Below are 13954 nucleotides of genomic sequence, written 5' to 3' on the forward strand. Positions count from 1 at the left end.
TCGGCTCAGAAGGAGAGGCAGCAAAACCTCTATGGAGTTGGTTAAATTCCTATGAGGGGTTCCAGTGCAATATGGTGGACATAGTGGAGTTGGACCCAGACCCTGGACCCAGACCCTATTCAAGAGGTGTCCCAAGAAGAAGATCTCTCATAAGAAGTAGTACGGGATTGGATAGAATCTTTGCTCACCCTGGTCTCCTCCTTTGCAACAGTGTCTCAAAAACAGGAAGAGATAGAGGTCATAGGTCTAGGAGGGGAACCTGAGTTTTCTTGACAACTTTGCAAGAAGGTCTCTCAAGAGGAGTCATCAGAGGCACCTATAACCCTCCTAGACGCACCCGCAAACAAGGAGAGGTGGGTAGAGCACCTCAGGACTAGGGAGGAAGCCTTGCCACTAGAAGAGATACCCGCTGGCCGGATGGAGGAACACATTGGTGGTGCTTTCCCTCTGGACATAACCCCAGCCCCTAACCCCTTATCTGTCCATCAAGCAGCACTCGGCACCGCTCCTCTTCCACCCACCACTTACCACCACGAGGAGGTGAGAGAGCTGAACTTGGGCACAACAGAGGAGCCACACCCCATCTTGGTGGTGGCAACTTGAGTCTAGGAGGACCCTTCCACTCTTCAAAGAATCACCAACTTTTTCAAACACCAAGATGTGTTTGCATGGACTTACAAGGATCTTCCAGGGATAGACCCAACCATTTGCACTCACATAATTCCACTAAAAGAAGGCGGTTGGCCAGTCAAGAAGGGCATTTGCAGCATGAACCCAAAATATTCAAAGGTAGTGAAAAAAGAGCTGGACAAGATGGAAGAGGCAGGTATCATCGTTCTCATTGAGCACTTCGAGTGGTTGTCACCTATAATGGTGATTCCAAAAAAGAAGACCAACAACATTAGGATATTTGTCGACTTTAGACCCCTCAATCAGTGCACAATCAAAGACGGGTTTCCCTTGCCTTTCATAGAGCGGGTTATGGAAGATGTGGCCGGCCATGTGCTCTATTCCTTCATGGATGGATTCAGCGGCTACAACTAGGTAGTGATCGATGAGAAAGATCAGCTCAAGACAGCAACAGTGGGGAACATATGCCTACAAGATGATGCCCTTTGGTCTTCACAATGCCCCAGCCTCATTCTAGAGGACCGCCACCAAGATTTTCCAGGAGTATTTGAATGATTTTTTACGCATCTTTTTGAATGACTTCTCTAACTTCAGTGGGAAAAAAGGCATGCTTAGGGTGGTGGTTCTAGAGGAACACCTACCTCAACTCACTTTGGTGTTCGTGAAGTGCAAGGTATCTGGTCTCCGCCTTAACCCCTTCAAGTGCCATTTCCTTGTGGGTCATGGTGCCCTACTGGGTCACATCATCTTAGCTGATGGTCTTTCTCCTGATCCCGACAAGATCATTGTTATTCTCAGATTATGCCCTCCGTCCAATCCTGAAGGTGTGCAGGAGTTGCTCGGGCATACAGGCTACCAACGTCGGTTCGTCCGCATGTATGCAGATATTTGTTTTCCACTCAACCACTTGCTCCACTTGGATGTTCCCTTCCATTGGGGCCTTGATCAAGAGAGAGCCTTCACTTTTCTCAAGTACATGCTGGTGCATGCTCCGGTACTCATCACACCAAATTGGGAACCAAATTGGGAATTGATCTTCCATGTACACATGGATGCCAGTGCAATAGCAGTGGGAGCAGTACTAACGCAGCCAGATGTAGATCTGAAGATGGATAGCCCTATTACTATGCAAGTAGGCAACTCAATCGGGCCGAGATAGACTACTACACCACAGAGCAGGAGGGTTTGGCCATAGTCTACTCATTTCAGAAATTCAGACATTATTTATTAGGGCATCACTTTGTGGTCATCACGGACCATCAAGCACTGAAGTGTTTGTTGAATAAAGCCCAGGTGGCTGGCAGGATCTAGAGATGGCTCTTTCTCTTTCAAGAATTTGACTTTAAGATTATGGTCCATGTCATGGCTGATCATCTGTCCAGAATCCCAAGTGGGGAGCCAACCTCGGATGATGGGATTTGTGATGATCACCCGGACAACATGTTGTTTGCGGTGGATGCCACCCCTACTTGCTATGAGGACATTGTGATGCTGTTGAGCACAGCTAGGTTTCTCCAGAATGCTGATGCCAAGGCAAAGAGGAGGCTTTTACTTAAGAGTAGGCCTTATCAGCTCATTGCCGGACAGTTGTACAAGAGGGGCAAGGATGAAGTGTTGAGGAGATGTGTCAACCCTCATGAGGTTCCCCTCATCATGGAGGATGCGCATTCTAGACCAGGTGGAGGTCACTCGTCTGGCCTTGTCACCGTCCAAAAGATCATGTAGTCTGGTCTATGGTGGCCCTCCCTGTTCTTTGACTATAGCAGAAAGTGGGTGCAACAATGCGACATATGTCAAAGGTCTGGACCCAAACCAAATAGTAGGCACTACTTGCCTCTCCATGTTTCACCACCCTCGGAGTCCTTTGAGAAGTGGGGCATTAATTTTGAGTACATTTTGGTGGCCACCGACCATGTGACCAAATGGGCTGAGGCCAGAGCCACTCAGGGCAACACTGCTCTCACAGTGGCCGAGTTTCTGTATGAGAGCATCTTCATCAGGTTTGGGTGTCCCATCGAAATCATCAGTGATAGAGGGAAACATTTTGTGAATGAAGCCGTAGATACCCTATTGGCACGTTATCAAATCTTCCATCGGAGGTCCTGTGTATACTACCGCGGAGGGCTAACAAGAAAGTGGAGAGCACCAACAAGGTCTTGTGTAAGTCCCTGTTTTACAGGTAGCCAAGGAGCACTCAACCAATGGGATCAAGCCCTTTTGGGTGTATTGTGGGCTTATCACCACACAGCTTACAAGGCAACCACCTTGCACACTCCATTCCACTTGCGTTTGGGCTTGAGGCCATATTACCGTTTGAATTTAATGCAGGCTAATCGAGAGTGGGGCAGCCTAGGATTGCCACCTATCACCCCGCATACTCTGATCGGTAGGAGCAGCTCGAAGTCTTGGAAGAGACCCGTCAACTCGCTCAGATGGCCACAGAGGTGGAGCAAATTCGACGTAAAGCGTGGCATGATCGACACTTGAGACTTCCTCAATTCTCCGAAGGTGACTTGTCTTTGGTCTAAAATTCTAAATATTTAAAAAAGGCTCGGAAGTTGGTGCATGCTTGGCAGGGTCCCTTCTGGGTGGTGGAGATCTTGCCCATGGGTGTGGTGCAACTAGAAACTCTCCAAGGTGCCTCCCTTCGATCGGTGAACGGCTCTAGGGTGTATGCTTGGCAAGGTCCCTTCTCGGTGGTGGAGCTCTTGCCCATGGGTGCGGTGCAACTAGAAACTCTCCAAGGTGCCTCCCCTCCATTGGTAAACGGCTCTAGGGTGAAGAAGTATTGGCCTCCTCAAGTGTGACAAGCTAGCAAGTGCTCATGGGGATGACACGGGTTGTACATATTTTATATACATTTTTAAATCTTCTTTTATCACTTTATTGGTTTTCTTTGCATTTTTCATTTTCTCTTTTTTTTCTTCTAGTGGGTTAGAGGGTGGCCTCAATCTCCGCCAATCACCCTACTCCCTCCCCTCTCACTTCTCCCCTCGGCCTTCTTCACCGATTTTCTCACCGCTCAAACAAAAAAATTTAAAAAAATAAAAAATAAATCTCCCTTCGTAGTTTATTTTCCTATTAAAAAATATCACCCTTTCATTTTTTTAATTTTCTTTTTCCCACAAAAGAAACCCTCCCTAAATATTTTTATTTGTTTTTTTCCCCACAAAACCCTTGTATTTTTTCCGAAAAAAACCTCCCCCCTCCTAGTTTCTTTTTTTTTCCTATTATTAAAAAAACAAAACAAAACAAAAAAACCAACAAAAAAAACACCCGCAACATCTCTCATCTCTCCTCCCTCACCGACGTCTCTCTCCCCCCCTCTCCCTCACCTCACCAACCTTGAACCACCCCCTCCGAACCCCTCCCTCTCTCTCTCTCTTTCCCCCACCGACCATCCCCTCTCTCATACCCCACCGACCAACCCCTCTACCTCGCACCCTTCTCTCCCCTCACTGACTGCTCTCACCTGGGCGGCGGCCCCCTTGTTCACTCATCCCACCAACCCAACCCTATCGTCTGCAGCTCTCTCCCTCCCACACCCCACCGACCAACACCCCCCCCTCACGCTTCCCCCCCTCTCCTCTCTCGTGTGCGACACCCCCCCCCCCCCCCCCCGCCCCAACCACTCTCCTCACCCCACCAACCAGCCCCACCCCCAGCCTCCCAGGAAGTGTTTGACATGCTTCCAGCTCGGAACGTTGTCACTTGGAGTGCATTGATTGTGGGATATGCACAACATCAGCGCAATGAGGAAGCACTGAACTGTTTTGAACAGATGCAGCTCGAGGGTGTCTCTCCAAACGCTGTCACATTTGTGTGCAGCTTGAAAGCATGTGGCAGCATTGGAGCCATAGAACAGGGCAGTAAAATACATGCTGAGATTGTTAGAGAGGGGTTGTTGGAAATAGACCTCCTTGTTGGCAGCACATTGGTTGATATGTATGCCAAATGTGGCTCACTTGCAAAAGCCCAGGAAGTGTTTGACATGCTTCCGGTTCGGAATGTGGTCACATGGAATGCACTGATTGCAGGATATGCACAGCACGAGCATGGTGAGGAAGCATTGAACTGTTTTGAACAGATGGAAGTGGAGGGTGTCTCTCAAAAGCCGTCACGTTTGCTTGCAGCTTGAAAGCCTGTGGCAGCATTGGAGCCACAGAGAAAGGCAGTAAGATACACAAAAGAAGGCTATAAACCAGATCCGGCCACATTTGCTAGTGTTCTTAATGCTTGCAGTCATGCCGGTCTGGTAGATAAGGGCCAGACATACTTCCAGGCCATGAACAAAGACTATGGCATCCCTCCCACTCTTAACCATCACACTTGCATGGTTGATCTCCTTGTTCGGGCAGGCCAATTAGACAGGGCTGTAGCAAGGATGAAGAAGACACCATTCCATCCCAGTATTGCAATGTGGATTGCAGTGCTGGGTGCTTGTCGAAAGTGGACCAATGTGGAGCTTGGAAGACATGCCTTTGAACAGGCAGTGCAATTGGATGAGAAGGAAGCTGCAGCTTATGTTTGTATGTATAATGTCTATGCAGATACTGACATGTATGAGGATGCAAAGGTGGATGCAGTGAGAGTGGAAAAAACAGAAGCCTGGACAGTGTGGTGGACTGATGCTGGTGGAATTATGCATTTGATTTTGATTGGTGGATAAAAAGCATTGCCCCAAGAAAAATGATTGAGGCAAAGCTCGAAGAATCATGTACAGGATTCAGGAAATGAAATATTTCTGATACTTTCTGGGTACTCCCAAAGGGTTGCAGAAAGTTCTTCCTTTTCGGTGCACTCGAAAAAGTTTCAATTAAGAAGTCTTACATAAGATTTTGCATAAGCTTAACACTGTTTTTCTCAGTGCTGTTTTTCTCACTATTTGAATAAGGCCAGCTCCAGTGTGCTTATGTTTTTGTAAGTACTACTTAGCTGACTGAGATGATGGACAGGATAATTTCTGGTTATGCAAGCTTTCTCAGACACATGCTCTCTCCAGCACACACTTTACAGTGTTGTCATCCTGTTGGAGCTCTCTCTCTCTCTCTCTCTCTCTCTCTCACACACACACACACACACACACACACACACACACTCGTGTAGGGAATTGGGACCGACCTGCATCCAAAGCACCAAACACAAGTGTTCTGGACCACCCCCAAGCCCCCAGATTTCACAGCCTAACTTTTTCAAGGGCAAGACTAGATCCAAACCCCCACATTGTTGGCTCAACACAGTTATGTACACATCCACTCATTTAGGCCTTTGGCCATGTTAGTAACCCTGCTTACATGAGATTATTAAATCATGTCACACCAATGCTTTCCTTCCTATGTCTTGAGAAAGTCTCTCATCAAGCCATCAACCATCATCAGCTCCTCTACAGAACACACGTTCTGACAATCACAAGCAACATTTTTTAATGTTTGGGAAATAATTTTGGAGTCCCAATTCCCAAAGAGAAATTGTAAACAGTCTCAAAGTCTATCAAGTCTCACTTCCAGATTCACAATCTTTTACAGATGTTTACAAAAATGCTCTTAAGGTAATACTATCCACGGTTAACTTGCATAACCAAGTCATCAATCCAAGAGCAACCACATGATCTATTGGAGGGTATTTAATAATATTGCATTATCAATCCACACTTGATTAAGAAACCCAAGATTGTCTTTCTAAGGATTTTAAATATAAGCTTTTGTGTTACCTTTTGGCCTTCCATGTATGTAGGAGAATGTAGTTTAGGTTTTCTAGAACTATGGCTATGTTTGCCTTGTTGTATGGTAGTTCCTACACCTCCTAGTCTTCACCCTCAATTGTGGCTAGTTGTATCAACAATGCTTCATTTCTTCCTCTACTAGGAATAAAAAATACTTATCCACATTGTCCATGAATAATCTCTAGAGTTAGTACTGTCATGAAAGATAATTGCCAAGCCCAATTGGACTCCTATTTGCCGACGGATCCCATCTACATTCACATCCTTCATAGGCAATCTTGGTATTCTCTTCCATTTGCCCCTAGATCTATTTTTTTTTGGAAATATATAATTATATTAATAACTAATAGATTAATAACCCATCTACTGAGGCCAACAACAAAAACACCATATCAATACTCCCCTAAATACATTTAGTAACCTACCAAAGTGCTTTTATATATATACTCCCAAGAGACTTGAAGGTCCAAGGCCCTGTAAATTGCCTCAATAGAGGAGTGAGTTGGACAGATATCATCAAAAGCAACTCTCCTAGTACCATGAGGATGGACTCCCATTATTATCCCAACCTTGCCCCAGAGGAACTCTTCTAGTACCATGAGGATGGACTCCCATTATTATCCCATTATTATCCTAGCCTTGCCCCATAGGGTTATTCCAAAGTCTTACTCTTCTTCTTGCCCAACAGAAAGGATAAGGCTTGTGTGATCTATTAGGAATCTTTTGATCATCCCTCTTTTTATAGCAAGCATTTTGATAGTGTCCTCAATATGGTGCCAAAACTGTCAAAATTTTGAATTTATGGTCTAGACCATTTTCCCCTAGGTCTTGGCTACATCTTTTTCTAGGTTTGGTAGTGCATCCTCCTTGTTGAATCTCAAATTCATCCCCATGTCCAATTTAACAAGTGTGAAATGAAAGTCTTGGCACTGCATCTCCTCAAAGTGCTCTTGAGTTAGTAATTATTTGAGTGGTTCTACTCTCAAGTCAAACTTTACTTTTAAATGTCTCTATAGGTAGATCTTCCTAAGCATTAGGACTATGTGTGTAAATATTCATTGGATGACAACATAATGACAATGTGAGAGAGAGAACATAGAAAGACTTGTGTTTGTGTGGTAGTCAGTGGTGGAAGTAATAGTTGATATGTAACCTCTCCAACTCACCTCAAAGCTTTGAATGGACCATGATAGTGAGAAGCCAACTTGGTCTTAGTGTCGCCCTTGAGAGAAATATCTCTTGATTTAGGGGGTATCAAGAAACTTTGAATGGACCATAATAGTGATGAGCCAACTTGGTCTTAGTGTCGCCCTTGAGAGAAATATCTCTTGATTTAGGGGGTCTCAAGAATACATAATCCTCTTCTTGGAACTCCAATGGCCTTCTATGCTTTTCTTCATAGTGCTTCATCCTTTCTTGCGACCCATTGATATTACTCTTGTATTGTTGAAACAATGCTTGCATCTTTTCCACTTCTTCTTATATATTTGGGTTAATAACCTCTTATCTGATGACTATCATTATTACATTGATCGTGTATCCATATAATGCTTCAAATAGTGACATGCTAATACTCACATGATGATGAGTACTATTGTTAAGCAAACTTGGAAAGAGAGCCAATCTATCAACCCATGCACGTTGAGTAGTACTAGGAGTCAGCTGGTTTCCATGGCCTTAAATAGAGTTTTTCAACACAAATCATGAATTTGGCATCTCAATCACTAACGATTTTATGTGGCATACCATGTGATTTGCGATTTGAACAATTTTAATACATGCTCCACAAATTTCTTTACAACCATAGATGTCGTGTACTTGACCTTTGTAGGGATAAAATGTGCCACCTTTGTCAATATATCCATGACCAAATACAAACTATCCCATCCCTTCTTTATAATGAGGAAGTCCCATGATAAAATCCATACAAATGTAGTCCACTTCCCTTTGGGAATAGGAAAGGGTTAAAGCCAACCCTTGGACATGCACTTTGACACATATGAATGTATGTCCTTCCACATTCTTTCCAATAAAATCTCTTTCTTATCTTGTCATAGTTCTTGAAAAGACCTAAATGGCTCGAAATAGGAGATGAATGCATTTCATCCATCATCTTTTGCTTATATTTCAACATGGGCACAAGATAGACTCTTTTCTTGTAGTACAAGAGACCATTGTGAAGCTTAAAACGAGGAAATTCTTCATGAGAACCACCATGCTATAATTTATGCACCATTTGTGACACTTCCCTCATCCAAGAGATACTCTGTGAACCACATATTAGTTAACACAATCCTATGACAACTATGTCCGCACACTTATGTAATGGGCGCCCGTGGCATATTGTAAATCCCGTCATTTGATGAGGGAAACGCCCTAAAGACACTTCCAAGTATTGAGCTTCAAAGGACAGACAATAGGATCTTGGTCAGTTGGATAAACCATAGAGAAAAGCCTTGTAACTATGTTTTGGGCACCCCAGGTCACTTACTTCCGGGCAACCTAGTGGGAAAAGCCTTGTAACTATGAATTTTTTGTACCCAAAAAGGGCCTCTTTAGGATTCCTAATTTTACGGGATTAGAGTTTTAAAAGCTGGGCTTAAGGGAGACAAAGGCTATGATGACCCCTATTTTTTGCCTTGCCACATCAGCCATACCCCCCTAGTTTCACTTTTTAAAGGGAATATTCTCATACTCTCTCTCTTACTTTTTGACTTTTCTCATAATTTTTGAATTTTTTATCTTCACTCTCTACAAATTGAATCTTTCTTGTCAGTTTGAAATCTCCTTTCTCATTAACTCCCACCATATCTCCCTTCCACATCAGCAAAACATTCTCCTATTTAGGTGGGCTCCAAAAAGTGAAAATTTTTTATTTTTTATTTTTTTTTACATTTTGAGGTGGAAAAAACACATAAAATTTTTCCTCCAAAAAGCTTGTAATTCAAGGGTCACGTCAGAAGCCTGGAAGGAGCCAGTATATCCATAACTAATTGTCAGGTCCCCACAACCCCATAAACATAACTAACTGTCAGGAACCACTACATCTATGAGATCCCGAAATTGTGGGGATCCCAAAAATTATTATTTTTTAATTTTTCTCATAAATGTAATTTATTGATGAAAATCTCCATGTTAGTATATTTGTATATAAAAAATATCATTTTCAACTTAGAAAAACGGATTTGTGTTAAACCTGCACAACAGCAAAGTTTTAACAGTCTCTCTCACTCCCTCCCTCTCCCTCTCTCCCTCCCTCTCTCTCTCTCTCTCTCTCTCCCTCTGAGGATCTCTCTGCTTTAGCTTCTTCCTCTGCTTAGCTATGGAGCCTTTGCAAGCTGTGTGTGTAGCCCCTTGTGAAGCTAGAAAACGAAAAAGTTGATTTACACATTCGTATTCCTGAAGAGTATGGCAGCTCTAAAAAACCCATCCTACTAATGCACAATCTGTCCAAGCTCGTAGGAGGATAGCTAAGGAGAAAAATGTAGATCTTTGGGTTGATGGGCATCTCTATCCAGTTGACCTTCCATTAAGAGCAAACCCTCCTTTCCGCAATTTATCATCTTTTATGCAATTTGTTGGTGAAGGATGCAATTTGTTGGTGAAGGAGAGCTTGGCGTGTTAGGATACTGCAAAAGATTGACTACAAGTGGAGCTTGGCAAACCCATATTCTCCAATCTCAATTGCAAGCATCACAATTCAGCCTTTTACAATGTCAAGAAGGACTTAAAACATCATCAGATAAAATGAAAGAGATCCTCGCAGAGAATGTGAAGAAGGATGCAAAGATTCAAAGGCTAGAGGAACTTATCAAACGACTCAAAGCAATGCCAAATGGTGCTCGTGAACGTAAAAAAGACATTGGCTGGTATAGAATCTCTTGCGTTTAAAGGTGGAGCAGGATTCGTACAACAAAGCAAGTAACATAAACTTTCATTATGCACTCAGTGATTTAAACAAAATAGTTATGATTTGTGTTCTGCTAGGAATTTTCTGCAAGAGGTGTGTGGTTCTAATGAAGAGGGATGGAAGGATTTGGTCAAAGCCATTTTGAATACCAAGGATATTCTCTCAATTATTACTGACCCTCATCATCCTAAAATACGCCAAGCTATTGTCAATGCAGTGAGCGAGATTACCACCTCCATCGATTCTTCATTAATTCAACATGCTTGTGATGCGGCTAGAATCAGCATGAAAGGGTACCAAGCAATCCGTCAGATTGTAAAAGATGCATTTCTAAGACAAGGAATCACTGGCACTTTATTTCCTACACTCAAGGTGATTCACAATGTCAAGCGTATCAATAATGATGATGTGCAGTGAGCTATAGGACAATTTTATCATGTTGAGGGCACACTAATATTAGACATAGGGTTAAGCAAAAAGAAAATCAAGACAACAAGTATAGAATTTCACTATGATGTTTACAATAACATCTTTGTTCATATTGAGAGACTACAACAAGCTATGGTGAAGTTCTATAGTCTTTCACTAGAGAAGGTGAGAACTTGCAATTGCTACTATTCATGTTTTTCAGTAGAAAATGAAGACGATTATTTTGTAAAATTACCGTTTATTTGCAGTTTGGGGAGCACACTTTCATTTGTGCTCAAGCTAGATGAGTGCCAAATTGTGATAGGTCGGAAGCTGGAATGTATGAGCATTACGTTCATGAATGAGGCCATGATCTGTGCATGGGAAAAGACTACCAAACCAAGTTTTAGTGTGCAATCTGAGAAAGAGGTCTGGTGGCTTGGTGCATTCGAGGTACCGAAGGAGACACATGAGGTATTGACATGGATGTTTGAAAGGACTCCCTGGATAACAGATGTAATAAAAAAGAAAACTGATGGTCAACTTTTAGATGTAGAAAACATAGGAAAGTTGAAGGTGGATTGGCATCTTGGGGGAGATTTGAAGACAATTAAATACACGATGGGGTGTGCTCAAGGTGCAAACACAAGATGGCCTTGTCCATACTGCAATGCTCAGATTGATATTCCTAGGCAGAAAAAGACAAATGGAAAAGGTATACAGAAGGTTGGTTCTGTTGGGAAGGATGCCTCGAAAGGTCCTAAGAAAGGGAAGAAGCAACAAGAAGATGCAGTAGATCCAACCCGAGTCAACTGATGTGATAAAGATGAGGAACAACCAAATGCAAGATGGGTGGAAGGTGTCATGTCTCTTGATATGCTAGGAGAACCAAACAGGAATTCAAATTGGAGCCCCATCACCACTAAAGAATATTCATTTTTGCACACTTCATGTATTCATGAGAATCTTTGATCGATTGCTTAAGTGCCATATCGATTATGCATTCACAATGCCTACACAAGAGAGGAAAGTTGGAGACCTTGGTAAATTAGAGCATCTTTTAAATTCTCTGGGCTGCCATGGCGGAAATGTGAAAATTGAAGTGAATAAACAGGCCTCTGGTATGTCATACGAGGTTGCTCAAAAGGTCTCCAATGACTGGATCAAAGGCAAGGAGATTTTTGGAGAAGCCAGCAAACATAGAGAATTCAAAGAAGACTTGGGGACTCTGGAGAGACCTGTGTGCAATCACCACAAATGTAGATTGTCCAATGCCACCTCTTGTAAATATGCACAAACAGCTTTGGATAAATTTCAATAACATGGTTCGCATTATGAATCAAAGTAGCACAACTGCCCAAGAACGAGCATCATTCCAACAACATATCATAGAATTCACCAAAAGTGTGCTAGGTGCTTGGGGAGAGAGTAAAGTAACACACTATATGGTAATTTGTACTGTAAAAAAATAAACTGGTGTTTTAACCTTGACTTTTTCTAATTAAATTCTATTGTCATGTGTACAGCACATAGTTTATGCGCATGGTGTGTATTTCATGAACAAGTATGGATCGCTCGACATGTGGAGCACCCAAGGGATGGAGAAATCACATTATGAAGCAAGAGGGGTTTATTTCAAAAATACAAGACATGGAGGTGGAGCTTCTGCAGGGGAGGAACACGTACAAACTATCTACAAGAGATGTTCAATTGGTTTTATCGCACAAACTTTAGAAGGGTATTGGTTAGGGAGCATGCCCAACAATCTAAGCTTGTGCAAGAGGCACGCAAGGCTACAAAAAGCCATGCTCGGCTTGAATGGTTGCAGACCACTCCCCATAGGCATGGTGCTTGGCGTGCACGAATGAGGAGACAAGGGAGGCGTTGGATTGTGCACGCACCAGCATAAATCTAGATGTAATAAGGCGTTGGGTTGTACACGCACCAGCATAAATCTAGATGTAATAAGGCTAAGAAAATAAGTTTAGTTAGGTTTTTTTTTTGCCCTTCTCTCACTTCATTTTCATTTCACTTTTTTAGAGAGCTTGAGCTCAAGATCTACGTAGACACCCACATAAGGACACTAGCACATCACCACGTTAGCATAGTCGTACATGGATATGGCATGCACCAAGAACACTGCACATGTTACCATGCCTTTACAAAACATAGTGCAAGGCACCCAACGACCACATACTGGCGACACCACGGAAGAGAGTGACCCCTTGGATTCTAGGACATGCCCAATGGGATCACTAGAGTCCAACCCTCCTCCCACATCAACACCAACACACACACAGGCAGGCCCTTCTAGTTGGAGCAAGCGTGTGAAGAAGACCCCACAATGCAATCACCCCAGAGATCAAGATAGAGAGGCCGATGATGAGCAGTTCGACTGGGTTGGTGAAAACATTCCTACATTGCGCAGCACCATAGGTGACCCTACTACCAGGACAGGGTCCCCTACCTACCCCGGGAGGAACTTGATACACAGGTACCATAGTAACAAGAGGAGGAGGATTCACACTATGAGAGAGACCAAGAGGAGGTTCCTGTAAAAGTGCGCGCAAGCGTAGAAAGGTCAATCTCTTCAAGCCAAGGAAGTCCCAACCTCGCCAACGCACTAACACAACACAGAGAGCTCCAAGGAGAAGGATGTGCCAAGGGCATAGGACTCTACAAGAAATCAAGTTTTTTCAGAGGAACACTGAGTTGCTGATAAGAAGAGCCCCTTTCGCTCACAGAGTGAAGGAGATTCTCCAACGATATAGAACAGAGTTCCGTATGCAGGGGATTGCCCTTGAAGCATTGCAAGAAGCCTCCGAGGCTTACCTTGTTGGGATTTTTGAAGACACCAACCTCCTTGCAATACATGCAAAGAGGATTACCATATCTGCCAAGGACATGCAACTAGCTCGGCGCATTCGAGGCGAGCGAGACACGATCTAGAGATCTTAGATGTTAACCTCTTTTTTGAAGCAACTCTTTTGTTTCAAACCCCCCTTTGTAACAAGCCTATTTGGCTTTCATTTGTAACCTTCTGATAGTTAAAATTTTAAGTTTCTCTTACAATGTCTCGGTGTCATCATGTTTGTTTAACATGGAGTATCTATCGTCGTGCCAGTTTGTCACCCAAGGCATCAGAAATGCTCCTGGAGGACAGAGGAAGATGTGCCAGAACAGTGCAAATTTGGCCTCTGCAATGGCGATGTAGGATCAAAATTCGCACTGTTCTGGTACTTTTTCCCTAGCCACTTAGGATCATTTTTGATGCATTTATAATG

The 13954-nt window shown here is 43.3% G+C and overlaps 1 pseudogene; it reads left to right on the plus strand.

The window, feature by feature from the left end:
- Positions 1-4315: 4315 nt before the first annotated feature.
- Positions 4316-4768, plus strand: LOC147607630 (pentatricopeptide repeat-containing protein CRR2, chloroplastic pseudogene; annotated as a pseudogene).
- The last annotated feature ends 9186 nt before the right edge of the window (positions 4769-13954 follow it).

The sequence above is a fragment of the Cibotium barometz genome, chromosome 55, assembly GCF_041138505.1.
Source record: "Cibotium barometz isolate CiBa-2024 chromosome 55, ASM4113850v1, whole genome shotgun sequence".
In the NCBI taxonomy this organism is placed as follows: Eukaryota; Viridiplantae; Streptophyta; class Polypodiopsida; order Cyatheales; family Cibotiaceae; genus Cibotium; species Cibotium barometz.